Here is a 15419-nt window from a genome sequence, read left to right as displayed (position 1 = left end):
TCAGAATAGCTGCGAGGACTAAATGGTCTTGCGGGTCAAACTATTTAACTTGTTTAAACTATTGTTCACTTGCCACTGCCAGCAACAACCTTACTGAACATGTCAAAACCAGAAAAGACGGTAATCAGGGCGGGCTTTGGGAGCTGAACATGCCTCGAAAACGGTCTCGGGAAAATTATCGCGTCAATTAATGTGGATATTCTCTCTCTCTCTCTCTCTCTCTCTCTCTCTCTCTCTCTCTCTCTCTCTCTCTCTCTCTCTCTCTCTCTCTCTCTCTCTCTCTCTCTCCTACATTATCACTAATAAGTCTATAACAACATTTTACACTTATCTTCTAATCATCGTTTATAAACTAATAACACGAACCAAAAAAGAATAAGGACACAAAAATATATAAAATTTATTTGGGGTTTAAGAATAAGTATTATGAAAAGATTATTATTTTTATTTTGGCATTATCAGCGCACAGCATTTTACGTTGACGATGACAAAAAAATCGTAATGATAATTGAGAATGGAATCAAAATAATATGTAGTGAACTTTTTTTCCATGGTCACTGTAGCACAGTGTTATGTTGCATTCTGTTATTTGATGCCAATGCCAGTCCGCCCATGCTGGGCATGTACCCAACAGCAATTACTTGGTAAAATTGGGTGACGTTAGCCTCAATCGTCTAGTTTTTCGTTTTTCAACACATTATCAAGGAGTAGCTGTATTCCTTGAAAATGTGTTTAAACACGAAAACGTTCGGAATTTTCGTTTCATTTTCCCAAGGGAATTCGTAGATATGTGTGTGTGTGTGTGTGTGTGTACAGTGTCAGACCACGGAGGAAGAATTGAAACAGGTATTTCCTTAACTAATTTCGTATTTAATAATACATCTTCAGAAGGATGTATTTTTAAATACATCCTTCTGAAGATGTATTATTAAATACGAAAATACTTGAGGTGATAAGAGGGAGGCAGACTCCATTCAGTTTCAGATGTAAATATGACTGACTCCATTCAGTTTCAGATGTAAATATGATAATTGATTGACAGATGAGAGGCCGGTCGAAAGAGCTGAGCTCAACCCCTACAAGCACAACTAGGTGAATACAACAAGCTGAATACACACACACACACACACACACACACACACACACACACACACACACACACACACACACACACACACACACACACACACACACACACACACTCATACACATACATATACACATGTATACTGTGCATAGTAACTTATCAAGAACTAATTTTTTTGTTTTGTTTTTCAGGTAAACGATGCTCAACACGCCGTATATAAAAATAATTATGGATCCATTTTATTTCCTCCCCTAAGGTGAGAATGTTGCCTGTCGAAAGTAAGGTACATTGAGTAGGTAAGTAATTGGAACTGTGAAATGTTTAGTAGTTAAACAAGTTAATTAGTGCAGTGTTTCGTAGGTGAACAAGTGGAACTGCAGTGTTTAGTAGATGAACTAGTGGGACAATGTAAAGTTTAGTAGTTGAACAAAGGGTAATGTTCACTAGTCGAACAAGTTAAATAGTGTAATTTAGTTTAGTAGTTGAGCAAGTGGAATACTGTATTTTTTTAGAAAAGTAGAACGGTGAAATGTTTACTAGTTGAACAAGTGAAGCCGTGTAATGTTTAGTAGTTTAGGAAGTGGAATAGGGTGATGTTCAGTAGTTAGGAAGTGGAAAAGGGTGATGTTCAGTAGGTTAGGAAGTGGAAAAGGGTGATGTTCAGTAGGTTAGGAAGTGGAAAAGGGTGATGTTCAGTAGGTTAGGAAGTGGAAAAGGGTGATGTTCAGTAGGTTAGGAAGTGGAATAGGGTGATGTTCAGTAGGTTAGGAAGTGAAATAGGGTGATGTTTAGTAGGTTAGGAAGTGGAAAAGGGTGATGTTCAGTAGGTTAGGAAGTGGAATAGGGTGATGTTTAGTAGTTAGGAAGTGGAAAAGGGTGATGTTCAGTAGGTTAGGAAGTGGAATAGGGTGATGTTCAGTAGGTTAGGAAGTGAAATAGGGTGATGTTTAGTAGGTTAGGAAGTGAAATAGGGTGATGTTTAGTAGGTTAGGAAGTGGAATAGGGTGATGTTTAGTAGTTAGGAAGTGGAAAAGGGTGATGTTCAGTAGGTTAGGAAGTGGAATAGGGTGATGTTCAGTAGGTTAGGAAATGAAATAGGGTGATGTTCAGTAGGTTAGGAAGTGAAATAGGGTGATGTTTAGTAGGTTAGGAAGTGGAAAAGGGTGATGTTCAGTAGGTTAGGAAGTGGAATAGGGTGATGTTCAGTAGTTAGGAAGTGGAAAAGGGTGATGTTCAGTAGGTTAGGAAGTGGAATAGGGAGATGTTCAGTAGGTTAGGAAGGTAAGGTAACTATCAGGGGAAAGCGCCAAGCTATTAACTATATTGCACTGGGAAGGGGTCAGGATAAGGATTAGGGACGGGAGGAGGGGAAGGAATGGTGCCTAACCACTTGGACGGTCGGGGATTGAACGCCGACCTGCAGGAAACGAGGCCGTAGCTCTACCGTCCAGCCCAAGTTGGTGGACTAGTAAGTTAGGAAGTGGAATAGGGTAATGTTTAGTAGTTTAGGAAGTGGAATGTGTAATGGTTACTAGTTGAATTAAGGAAATGATGAAATATATAGGAGTTGATCAAGTGGAAAACTGCAATGTTTACTAGTTGAATAAGTGGAACATTAATATTATTAGTTGAGCAAGTAGAAAAATCTAATGTTTAGTAGTTGACCAAGTGGAACTGTATTCTTTAGTAATTGAACAAGTGGACCAGTGCAATGTTTAATAGTTGAGAAAATGGAACAGCAATGTTATTAGTTGAACAAGTGGTACAATGCAATGTTATTAGCTGAGCAAGTGGAACAGTGTAATGTTTGGTAGTTGAGCAAGTGGAACAGTGTAATGTTTGGTAGTTGAGCAAGTGGAACAGTGTAATGTTTGGTAGCTGAGCAAGTGGAACAGTGTAATGTTTGGTAGCTGAGCAAGTGGAACAGTGTAATGTTTGGTAGCTGAGCAAGTGGAACAGTGTAATGTTTGGTAGTTGAGCAAGTGGAACAGTGTAATGTTTGGTAGCTGAGCAAGTGGAACAGTGTAATGTTTGGTAGCTGAGCAAGTGGAACAGTGTAATGTTTGGTAGCTGAGCAAGTGGAACAGTGTAATGTTTGGTAGCTGAGCAAGTGGAACAGTGTAATGTTTGGTAGCTGAGCAAGTGGAACAGTGTAATGTTCAATTGTGGTTCAACCAATAAGCCGAGATATCACACCCACCTCGGGAAGCTGGTGTACCAAGGAATGTTACCAGGGAGACAAATCTGGTTTTAATGTGAAAGCATCATGGAACTTGGGGTTATTGCAGTCAAAATAATACGAAAATAGTAAATATTCAGTTGAAGCTTGAATGTTTAGCCGAGGAAGAGTATTGAATGACGAGATATTGGTGAAGCCAAAATTTACAGTTTCGCTGGTTTCAAGCTGAAAGGTTCTTTTAGGCTTCTGAATGGATGGCAAAATTAGTGGAAAGTTAAAGTGAATGGTGTGGTTAAAGGTGAAGAAAAGGATAGGCCTAAAAGAAAACTTTACAGTTTAGAGACTTCAGAATTATGCTGAATGGTAAGGCCTATTCTGAGGCAGCGAATTAAACCAAGGGTGGAAGTTAAGACAAGGAAGATGTATTTAAATCCCAGGAGGGAAATGTTTAAAGGTTTTGGCCACAGGTAGATGGTGTCTAGTGCCCGTCTCTGGGCAACCTTTATGTCCTCTCACTTACTGCACCACAACTAACCACATTACAGTTCCCGGGTTTGAGTAAAAATTAAAGCACCGTTATATTACCGGTGTTTGGGACCAATAAGGATAAACTTCCTTAAGTCATACGACCTCTGACGCTTCGGCTGGGTTAGGCAAAAATCACTTACTATTTCAGAAGCTTCAAATTTTAAGGACAAGCTGGTTATTGTGTACCACAGCTCACATGTGACCTCTGTTCTTTCTCTTTCTTAGAGAGCCTTCTTAATCAGCTGACAAAATTTAACACACTAATTTGAAAGAATTGCCTACGGAAAAGGTCCGGTTGTTCCATATACCTAAATATGCGTTGTGTAGAGTGAAGATCCAGCAGAGCTGCCCATGGCATGAACAACACCAAGAACAATCTCTATGTTATGCTGATGATCTAGCGTCACCAACTATGGACAAAATGTATAGATATAATGTAGAAGATACACAGGCGAAAGTCGGCCTCACGGAGAGTTCTAGCTAATGTAAATTCTGTTATTACTCTAGACACGTATGATGTAGTTTGGGAAAGGCACTACCGGGGAGGTACTTATTGTTCAATGCCAATATGGTCAAAATTCACGATCTGGTCGAGAGAATATGCAGTTGTTTCAGTGCCTCGGTGTGTATGGTTGTGACTTATGGGGAACTGTTAATTACGTGAAACGTGAACTGTTAGTTCCGTGAAACTCTGCATCGCGGTGACGCAGAACATCGCGGTGACGCAGAGTTCCGCGGTGATGCTCTGCGTCACGGTGGAGCTGTGAAACAGGGTGGATGCCGTGGGCTTTACGCCTGGATGAAGGTAATGCGGGCGGGAGAGTGCACCAATGTCTCCTGGCGTTAGTGATGGCGGGAAGGAATGGGTAAAACGGTTGAGTGGAAGGGATAGGAAGAAGGATAAATGTTAAGATTGGAAATTAGAGGGAGGTATTGGAGGAGGATTGGGGAGATGAGGAGAGAGCGAGAATTTGGAATGGAAGTGTAGGGGAAGAGGGAGGCTTGGAGATTGGGACGGAAAGAAGGGGAAAATAAGGTAAAGGATACATAAAGGGGGGGGGGGAGAGGAAAGAATTGAGAAGAGAGAAGGGAATTATCAGAGGGAAAGCGCCAAGCCATTACGACTATATAACACTTGGCAGGGATCAGGATAAGGGTTTGGGATGGGACGGGGGAAAGGAATGGTGCCCAACCACTTGGACGGTCGGGGATTGAACGCCGACCTGCATGAAGCGAGAATAATGAGAGGAGGGGAGGACGAAGACGAGGAAGTGGATGAAGGAGAGCAAAGTGGATGGGACGGAAGTATCGAATGCGAGACAGGAGTATATGAGGAGGAAGGGCATGGGTAGAGATAAACCTGAAAGAGAAGAGTAGAGAAAAAGAAGAGAAAGAGTTGGATGTACGTGAGGAAAAAGGGGCAGAATAGACGGGGCTAGCATAAGAGAGGGTGAGAAGAGGGCTGGCAGAGGGGCGCTAGTAGAAAAGAGACTAGGAAAGAGACGGTGGGAAGATAAGAAAGGAGTTGACGATTAACGGAAACTGGTGGAAGGATGAACTGGTGGAAGGAAAGAAGAATATGATGGGAGAGCAGGAAAAGGAGGACGGGCACTTAAGAGGAACTAAAAAGGGAAAAGATTTAAAGGTAAAATACAAAATAAAGTGTAACGATGGAAGTAGAGCGTAGGGGGGGGGGGGAATCGGGGCAGTGGGAGAGGCAGCTGGGAGCGTTGGGAGGACGGGTGAGGAACGTTGGACGGAAGGGAAGGTGTGGAGCGTTGAACCGGCAGGTTTGGAGCATTGGGAAGAAGGGTGGGGAACGTTGGGCGAGCAGGTGTGGGGCGTTGGGAAGAAGGGTGGGGAACGTTGGGGGAGCAGGTGTGGAGCGTTGGGCGGGTAGGAGTGGAGCGTTGGGCGGGCAGGTGTGGAGCGTTGGGCGGGTAGGCGTGGAGCGTTGGGTGGGCAGGTGTGGAGCGTTGGGCGGGCAGGTGTGGAGCGTTGGGCGGGCAGGTGTGGAGAGACTGATAGGGACGAGAATTAGGAGTAATGGTATAAAGATATTTGAAAGTGGTGGTGGATTCGTAGGGAGTGGGGAGAAGCGCCCTTATCCAAATTTCTCGTCACCGATGGTCTTGAGCCAGGTGTGTGAAGAGGACGTCACACTCAAGGAGAGCTTTTGCGGACCTCGCACTCGGGAGGACATCATACATGGGATGTCCTCGTTCTCAGGACGACCTCATACTTGAGCAATCTGTCCTCTCAAATTTTGACGTCAAAATCCCCAACGGGCAAAATGTTATTTACTATGAATCATTGTGGCTCATAAACAACCACATTTTATATATGCATGGGTACATTGTTTAGGTCTGGTCGGTCAAGTCAAGTTCGGTCAATTTTGTGTCCGTTGTGATACCTTGAGAGGACGAGCTGACTCGGGAAGGCCTCATACCTCGGGTGGACGTCATACTTAAAAGGATTTCACACTCGGCAAGGTGTCATACTCGGGATGATCTCATACTCGGAAACACCTCATACATCTTAACAATACATTGTTCTCTTGACTTGACCTAGCTTTTTAGAAATTCATTTTGACGCAAACATATCATCATTCCTGGAATATTTCTTAATGATAAAAACAGAGGAAGTCTGTAACGGGAAGGACTACCCTGAGCTATGGAATGGGAAAATTCTAAGCTTGCTGACAGATCAGGAATCAGAACTCGTTTACACCTGCCCTCACCCCTGTAATCAAAAATCATATGAGTTATTTGAGCACTTAGTAATACATTTTTTAATACATTTTGACCAACTATAATAATGAAACCTCCTTAAGATTTATTATAATGACAGCTGTAATTGTGAATAGAATGTTTTGTTACTAGGAATATAAGAATAATTCATCATGCTTAGATCAGTTTGTAATGTAAGGAATATAAACAAATATTAAAGTATTAGTTTGGATACCCTTACCTTGAAGTGTTTCCGGGGCTTAGCGTCCCCGCGGCCCGGTCGTCGACCAGGCCTCCTCGTTACTGGACTGGTCAACAAGCTGCTCGCATCCTGGTGTATGAATCACAGCCTGGTTGATCAGGTATCCTTTGAAGGTGCTTATCCAGTTCACTCTTGAAGAACACAGTGAGGGGTCGGCCAGTTATGCATTTGCATTTGTTCGGGGAATGAACGTTGGTCACATCACACTACACATGATCTCCAGCACTGTAACCATCTACACTACACACGACCTCTATCACAGTAACCATCTACACTACACATGATCTCCAGCACTGTAACCATCTACACTACACACGACCTCTATCACAGTAGCCATCTACACTACACATGACTGCCATTGCTGGATCCATACTATAAACGATCTTCACTGCATCCATGTACTCTTCAGTCGATCAATTTTGTACCATCTACACTGCACACGATCCTCATCATTTTAAACATTTTAATGTAGAAAATAATATGTTGAATTGACCATGTTGAGGACGGTGTAGGGTATATAGGGAATTAGGAATTTATGAAATCATTTATTCGCACGTGCAAATGTAATCCCAAACCCCATATGACCGTCCCTCTACACTCGTCAGTCACCCTGCAAAATTTGGCGAGGCTGGCCCGAAGCGTCTGGCCTCCAACCTTGAACAGACATTGATATATATATATATATATATATATATATATATATATATATATATATATATATATATATATATATATATATATATATATATATATATATATATATATGTTGAATATGACCGAAAGGGTAAGATTTATAATTCTAACACGAATCTTCTCAATATTTCTTACGTTCTTCTTCACTGTCGAAGGTAATTGATAAATTAACTCTCCAAAATTCATTCTTTATTTCTGGTCTGACGCCTGAACGCGTTTCGTAATGCTTATTACATTTTCAAAGGCTTAGTTGACACAATGTAATAAGCATTGCGAAACGCGTTCAGGCGTCAGACCAGGAATAAAGAATGAATTTTGGAGAGTTAATTTATCAATTACCTTCGACAGTGAAGAAGAACGTAAGAAATATTGAGAAGTGTCGTGTTAGAATTATTAATCTTACCCTTTCGGTCATATTCAACAACATATGTTTACAAGAAAGACTGCTACTAATATATATATATATATATATATATATATATATATATATATATATATATATATATATATATATATATATATATATATATATAAATATATATATATATATATATATATATATATATATATATATATATATCTATATATATATATATATATATATATATATATATCTATATATATATATATATATATATATATATATATATATAACTGAAAACTCACACCCCAGAAGTGACTCGAACCCATACTGCCAGAAGCAATGCATCTGATGTACAGGATCCCTTAACCGTTCAGACCGTTCAGGCTTGTTCGCATTTGTGTTCCTCACGTGTGCCCCAAAGAATGAGGTGATTTGATAAAATACCATGCCCAAGATTACCAACAGAGTGCCGGCGGAGGGATGGGGAATTAGCCTCGGCTACCATCCTCTTTTGTCCGGTCGTGTTGGTCGAGTGGTTAAGGGATCCTGTACATCAGGTGCATTGCTTCTGGCAGTATGGGTTCGAGTCACTTCTGGGGTGTGAGTTTTCAGTTGCATATATGCCTGGAGACCGTTCAGGCTTGTTCGCATATATATATATATATATATATATATATATATATATATATATATATATATATATATATATATATATATATATATGCGAACAAGCCATAATTTTGTACCTAGTAGCCAGAACGTCGTTCTCGGCCTACTATGCAAGGCCTGATTTGCCTAATAAGCCAAGTTTTCCTGAATTTATATAGTTTTCAATTTTTTTCTTATGAAATGATAAAAGCTATCCATTTCATTATGTATGAATTAATTTGTTTAAATTTGAGTTAAAAGTAAAGTAGATATACGACTGAACCTAACCAGCCCTACCTAACCTATCTTAACCTAACCTAAACTAACACAACTAAATCAATAATTTATGTTCTTCATATAATATTATAATAATAGTTCAAATAAACTAATTGGAAACAATATATTGAAAATAAAGAAAATCACTTGGCCTATTAGGCAATTCGGGCCTTGCATAGTTGGCCGAGAAGTGCGTTCTGGCTACTTGGTACGACATGCTTATATATATATATATATATATATATATATATATATATATATATATATATATATATATATAATATTACCTGGAACTCCTTCTAGCTGAAAAACTTCGTAAAATATTATATTCGTCCGAAATTCAGTATAGAGGCATATGTATTCAAATCTGCCATTGGTGTTGAGGATAACGAGAAGTGGGGCCCATATTGTGGTGGGTGGCGCTGTGAGGGATGTTTTAAGTCGGGTTTATACATTACATCTCTACCACTCCTCATACACCGGCTCCATAACCTCAATATATGCTTGCCACTTTTACCATATTGTCCCATAAAAATTACAGTCAAATAAAATTGATGGGATAAAATTTATAGATGGCTGACCAGGGAGATGTGTTGGGTGTGAGAGGGAGAGAGGGGGGCAGGATATGGGGGTCTGGGAATAGGGGGGGGGGAGACGATGGTGGTGGAGGGGTTGCTGGAAGACGTTGTGGGGAGGGGAGAGGGGGACGGGTGAGTAGAAGTTGAGAAAGGAGGGTTAGGGGAGATGAACTTGAAATTTTGAAAGATGATTCTTTCCTCGTGTCGTATCTAGAGATTGCCGGACCAAGCACCAAGACTTAGCCTGAGGAAGTGCAGCATCTTGAAGGTGCTCTAGTGCTGAGCTAACATTAACGTGAGATTGTACTGTGGTAAAGAGGTAAAAAAAGCGGCGTTCGGCAGCCCGGGGGACAGACCCGGGATCAATATTCATGTGTTAGGAGAAGCGCGTGACGGATGTACGACAACTGCCGCCTCCTCCTCACGATTTAATATATAATTCCCTCGTAATGAATAGTTTAAACTAACGAGTGTGCCTTAATCATGGCCGAGGCGGACATTATGCTCCACATGCTCATTACTCACTCTCCTGCTCCCCGCTGCCCTAGATAATTTCTCGCCGCCTCTCCTGGCAACTATCACTCATCTGCCTGTTTTCGAAATTTTGGAGTTACTTGAGTGGAGATAGAGGAAGGAGGAAGCGGCACATGTACACATTGACGGCTGCTAATGTATGGAGTTAAGAGGACGAGCACCACTAGACCAGAGCCAGATGTTTGCCTAACACCAGCAACGGTCAAATGAATATTTTTCTCTCTCTTTTAGGGTAAAGTTTTAATTTAATGTTTCCCCGGAGATGGCAGCGTACATTTTGTGGTCTCTTGGGGTTCTGCTGCTAAGTGTTTAATTGTTTCTCCTGTGTGAGACGCCCCGCTGGCTCTGCTTCTCCATATCACACGCTCTTCATTCATCTCTCGTGTTCTGAGGCTGTTTCATTTATACCAGTGCGCAGCCGGATACATTACCCCGACTGTATAGAAATATACATCGAGTAATTCTACATGCTCGCGAGGTGACGTATGGGAGGTTACTGAAGTAACACACACACACACACACACACACACACACACACACACACACACACACACACACACACACACACACACACATGACAAAGGCTGCAGGAAGGCGCAAGCCAAAACGATCGTTTTGACGATCAATGGTGCGGTGGTGACGGTACTGTGTACGGTGGGGGTGATCCTGGACGGCATGGGTTTGAATTCTGGTCGGCCCATTTTAAAGATCTTACTGATTATATATATATATATATATATATATATATATATATATATATATATAATATATATATATATATATATATATATATATATATATATACATATATATATATAAAATATCTGTAGAAGTTAAAAATATCGAGTGCTTCTCCATAGCACTTTTGCTAAGATTTGTTTTCTTTTGTTAAGATATCGTGATATAACAGTAACATTTTAATGGTCGGGAGCAGCGCTGGAGAAGAGCGACTTGGGAGTCAATGATGTAATACCGTCTTACCAGACCACTGTAACAAGTTAAACATAAATGATTATCTTTGCTTTTCACTTCCCAGTTAAAGTTTGCGTCCAGGCATGTTGAAATCCCGGATATGATTCACAGACAAAACTTGAAGTGCAATCACAGAAAATGGGAAAATATCAGTTCACAACAGGAGCGAGAGCTGAGCAAATAGGGGCGAAGACCCTCTGTAGTAGGTATTATGGGCCATAAACATCCTGTCAATATAGTTGCCTTTCCTGGCTTCTATCATGTGCCTTAATATCCTTTAGCAGGGCCTAAGAAGACAATGGGAATCTGGGCGAATTGTCTTATTGAACTTCACTCGTTGGGGCTCTAACTTCTGCTATCATTCTAGCTGGGTCTTGATAGAATATTCCAAGTCCTGTATCTTACACATATTGCTTACACATGTTTGCTATTGATAGCGTGTAGGTTATCAAGGGAGAGGGTAATTTTAATTGATGTTGCATGTCATTAAAGAACCTGAGGCAACTGCTAGTGATTAGTCAAGTAGTAATACAGATTTGCATGCACGTTTGCAACACCTTAGTGAGAAAAACACTGCAGAAATATATTATACCTTTATTGGCTGAAGAGTACAATGTACAGGTTAATAGAAGGACGTGTTAATGAGTGTCATGGTAATGAAAGAAACATCGGCAAGTGCACTTCAGGCGAATATTTTTGTTGTAAGTAATATCTGTGGGTGTTGGAAGGCGATTGTCAGGAAATGTTAGTGTGAACTGTGAGGTGTTTTGATGCTCATGTTGGGGAATTACAGATATTGTGGTGTCTTTATGCTTTTTTGTTGGGGGGGGGGGGATTATATTGTAGAGTTTGTGGTGTTTAATTGTTGTGTTGGAAATTCATATTGTTGAATTTGTGGTTTTTAAGGTTTTGTTGGGAAATTAAATTGTAGGCTTTTTGGGGGTTTGATACTTTTGTAGAAAATTATATTGTAAAATTTGTTTTTTTATGCTTTAGTTGGGAAATTATATTTCAGACCTTGTGATGTTTTATACCGTTGTTGGGGCATTATATTGTATTCCTTGTGATGTTTTGATGTTTTTTGAAGGAAAAAAAAACATTTTTAACCATAAAGAGAACATATTATAATATCAAAATCACATAGTTGAAAATCATTTTGATATTTATGTGAGCGTTGGCAGCATAGGATACCGGCAGCAGTAAATAACTCCGCTGAGAAGAACGTTGGGGAGGTGGGGAGGGGACGTGGGAAGGGGAGATGGTCTGGGGAAGTGGTAAGGGGAAAGAAAGGGGAAGAGGGGTGAGGGGGAATTTGGGAGGTGGTGAAGGGAAGTTGTGATTGGGTGGGGGAAGTAGTGAAGTCAGTGAACTGAGTAGTGAGGGGATTTACAGAGGCTAAAGAACGTTGTTGGGAAGGTAAACAAAAAAAGGAAAACTCGAGAGGAGACAGTCTTGGAATAATGAGGGCAGTAGCGATCAGAGGGGGAAAAGGAGTGTGGGAGAGGAGAACAGGAGCGAGGGAGAGCAGCAGTGAGATGATAGGATTCTGTGACTGGAAAGTTCACTGGAATAGCGTGGATGGTGGTGGTACAGTGGTGATGAATAAGGTAAAGATAGAGGACGAGGGGTATACTGAGGGGGGAGGAGAGCGCGGGAGAGCCGTGAGGGCCGGAGGGGGGCCACTAGGCAAATGAGGGGAGCCGCGCCCGGGACCGAGGGGAACCTCTGGCCGCCTCCGCTGCGCCTGAGTCTCGTTTTCTTTCCTTGGGAGACGCCATAAAAATGCTGGAGAAAAATCGTCAATAAAAGAGCGTCTTAGGGAAGCATGTCAGACCCGGGGTGGCTGATAAAAATTTCATCCTAGTTTATGAGTCGGTTTCCTCATTTTCGGTTAGTTTTTTTTGTCTAGTTGTGCCCCATGTGACTGTGTCAAGATTTCTAGACGTCCAGGAGTGGGCGGCGCGCCGTCAAGGTAAGTTCACCCGCGATATTTTTCAGGTTTTCAAAAATATTCAAATCAGGACGAGAGGGACAAATGTGGAGCAAAGATGGCGGGCGGGGGAGCCAAGACGCCCAGCTGAGAGGCGTGGGAGGGGAAATTTGGCGGCAAAAGTTACCGCCAAAAGTGTTCTAAATCGTGTGTTATACTTAAGGATTTGTAATTGTTGTATTACGTGTGTCTGGCGGTATTGTATATCGCCAGCTGACCTCACTGTGGTGCCACTGGTGAATATCCCGTGGAATACAACGGTGAAATACTGAAATTGGAGATAACGTGAGGCGAGGAAGGGAGTGTGGGCCACGTGGCACTGTAATGACAACTAGCTGGCTGGCACTCGGGGCCATGACGTCACGCTGGTCTCATCCTCTCCCCCCATCCTCCCCCACCACACTCCTCACACAACACTCCTCACACAACACACTCCTCACACACCACACTCCTCACACAACACACTCCTCACACACCACACTCCTCACACACCACACTCCTCACACACCACACTCCTCACACAACACACTCCTCACACAACACACTCCTCACACAACACACTCCTCACACAACACACTCCTCACACAACACACTCCTCACACACCACACTCCTCACACACCACACTCCTCACACACCACACTCCTCACACACCACACTCCTCACACACCACACTCCTCACACACCACACTCCTCACACAACACACTCCTCACACAACACACTCCTCACACAACACACTCCTCACACAACACACTCCTCACACTACACACTCCTCACACACCACACTCCTCACACAACACACTCCTCACACAACACACTCCTCACACTACACACTCCTCACACAACACACTCCTCACACACCACACTCCTCACACACCACACTCCTCACACAACACACTCCTCACACAACACACTCCTCACACAACACACTCACACACACCACACTCCTCACACAACACACTCCTCACACTACACACTCCTCACACACCACACTCCTCACACAACACACTCCTCACACACCACACTCCTCACACAACACACTCTTCACACTACACACTCCTCACACTACACACTCCTCACACAACACACTCCTCACACACCACACTCCTCACACTACACACTCCTCACACTACACACTCCTCACACAACACACTCCTCACACAACACACTCCTCACACAACACACTCCTCACACTACACACTCCTCACACTACACACTCCTCACACTACACACTCCTCACACTACACACTCCTCACACAACACACTCCTCACACACACCACACTCACACACCACACTCCTCACACTACACACTCCTCACACACCACACTCCTCACACACCACACACCACACTCCTCACACAACACACTCCTCACACACCACACACTCCTCACACACCACACTCCTCACACAACACACTCCTCACACTACACACTCCTCACACACCACACACTCCTCACACACCACACTCCTCACACACCACACTCCTCACACACCACACTCCTCACACTACACACTGCTCACATAACACACTCCTCACACAACACACTCCTCACACACCACACTCCTCACACACCACACTCCTCACACTACACACTCCTCACATAACACACTCCTCACACAACACACTCCTCACACACACCACACTCCTCACACACCACACTCCTCACACACCACACTCACACACCACACTCCTCACACACCACACTCCTCACACACACCACACTCACACACCACACTCCTCACACACCACACTCCTCACACACCACACTCCTCACACTACACACTCCTCACACACACCACACTCCTCACACACACCACACTCACACACTACACACTCCTCACACACCACACTCCTCACACACACCACACTCACACACCACACTCCTCACACACCACACTCCTCACACACCACACTCCTCACACAACACACTCCTCACACTACACACTCCTCACACTACACACTCCTCACACACCACACTCCTCACACACCACACTCCTCACACAACACACTCCTCACACACCACACTCCTCACACAACACACTCCTCACACTACACACTCCTCACACAACACACTCCTCACACACCACACTCCTCACACACCACACTCCTCACACTACACACTCCTCACACACCACACTCCTCACACACCACACTCCTCACACACCACACTCCTCACACTACACACTCCTCACACACTACATTCCTCACACAACACACTCCTCACACAACACACTCCTCACACACCACACTCCTCACACAACACACTCCTCACAAACAACACACTCCTCACACAACACACTCCTCACACAACACACTCCTCACACACCACACTCCTCACACAACACACTCCTCACACAACACACTCCTCACACACCACACTCCTCACACACACCACACTCACACACCACACTCCTCACACACCACACTCCTCACACTACACACTCCTCACACACCACACTCCTCACACACCACACTCCTCACACAACACACTCCTCACACACCACACTCCTCACACACCACACTCCTCACACACAACACACTCCTCACACAACACACTCCTCACACACCACACTCCTCA

This window comes from Procambarus clarkii, chromosome 9 (genome assembly GCF_040958095.1).
Source record: "Procambarus clarkii isolate CNS0578487 chromosome 9, FALCON_Pclarkii_2.0, whole genome shotgun sequence".
Classification (NCBI taxonomy): Eukaryota; Metazoa; Arthropoda; class Malacostraca; order Decapoda; family Cambaridae; genus Procambarus; species Procambarus clarkii.
Note: the sequence above shows the minus strand (reverse complement) of the source record.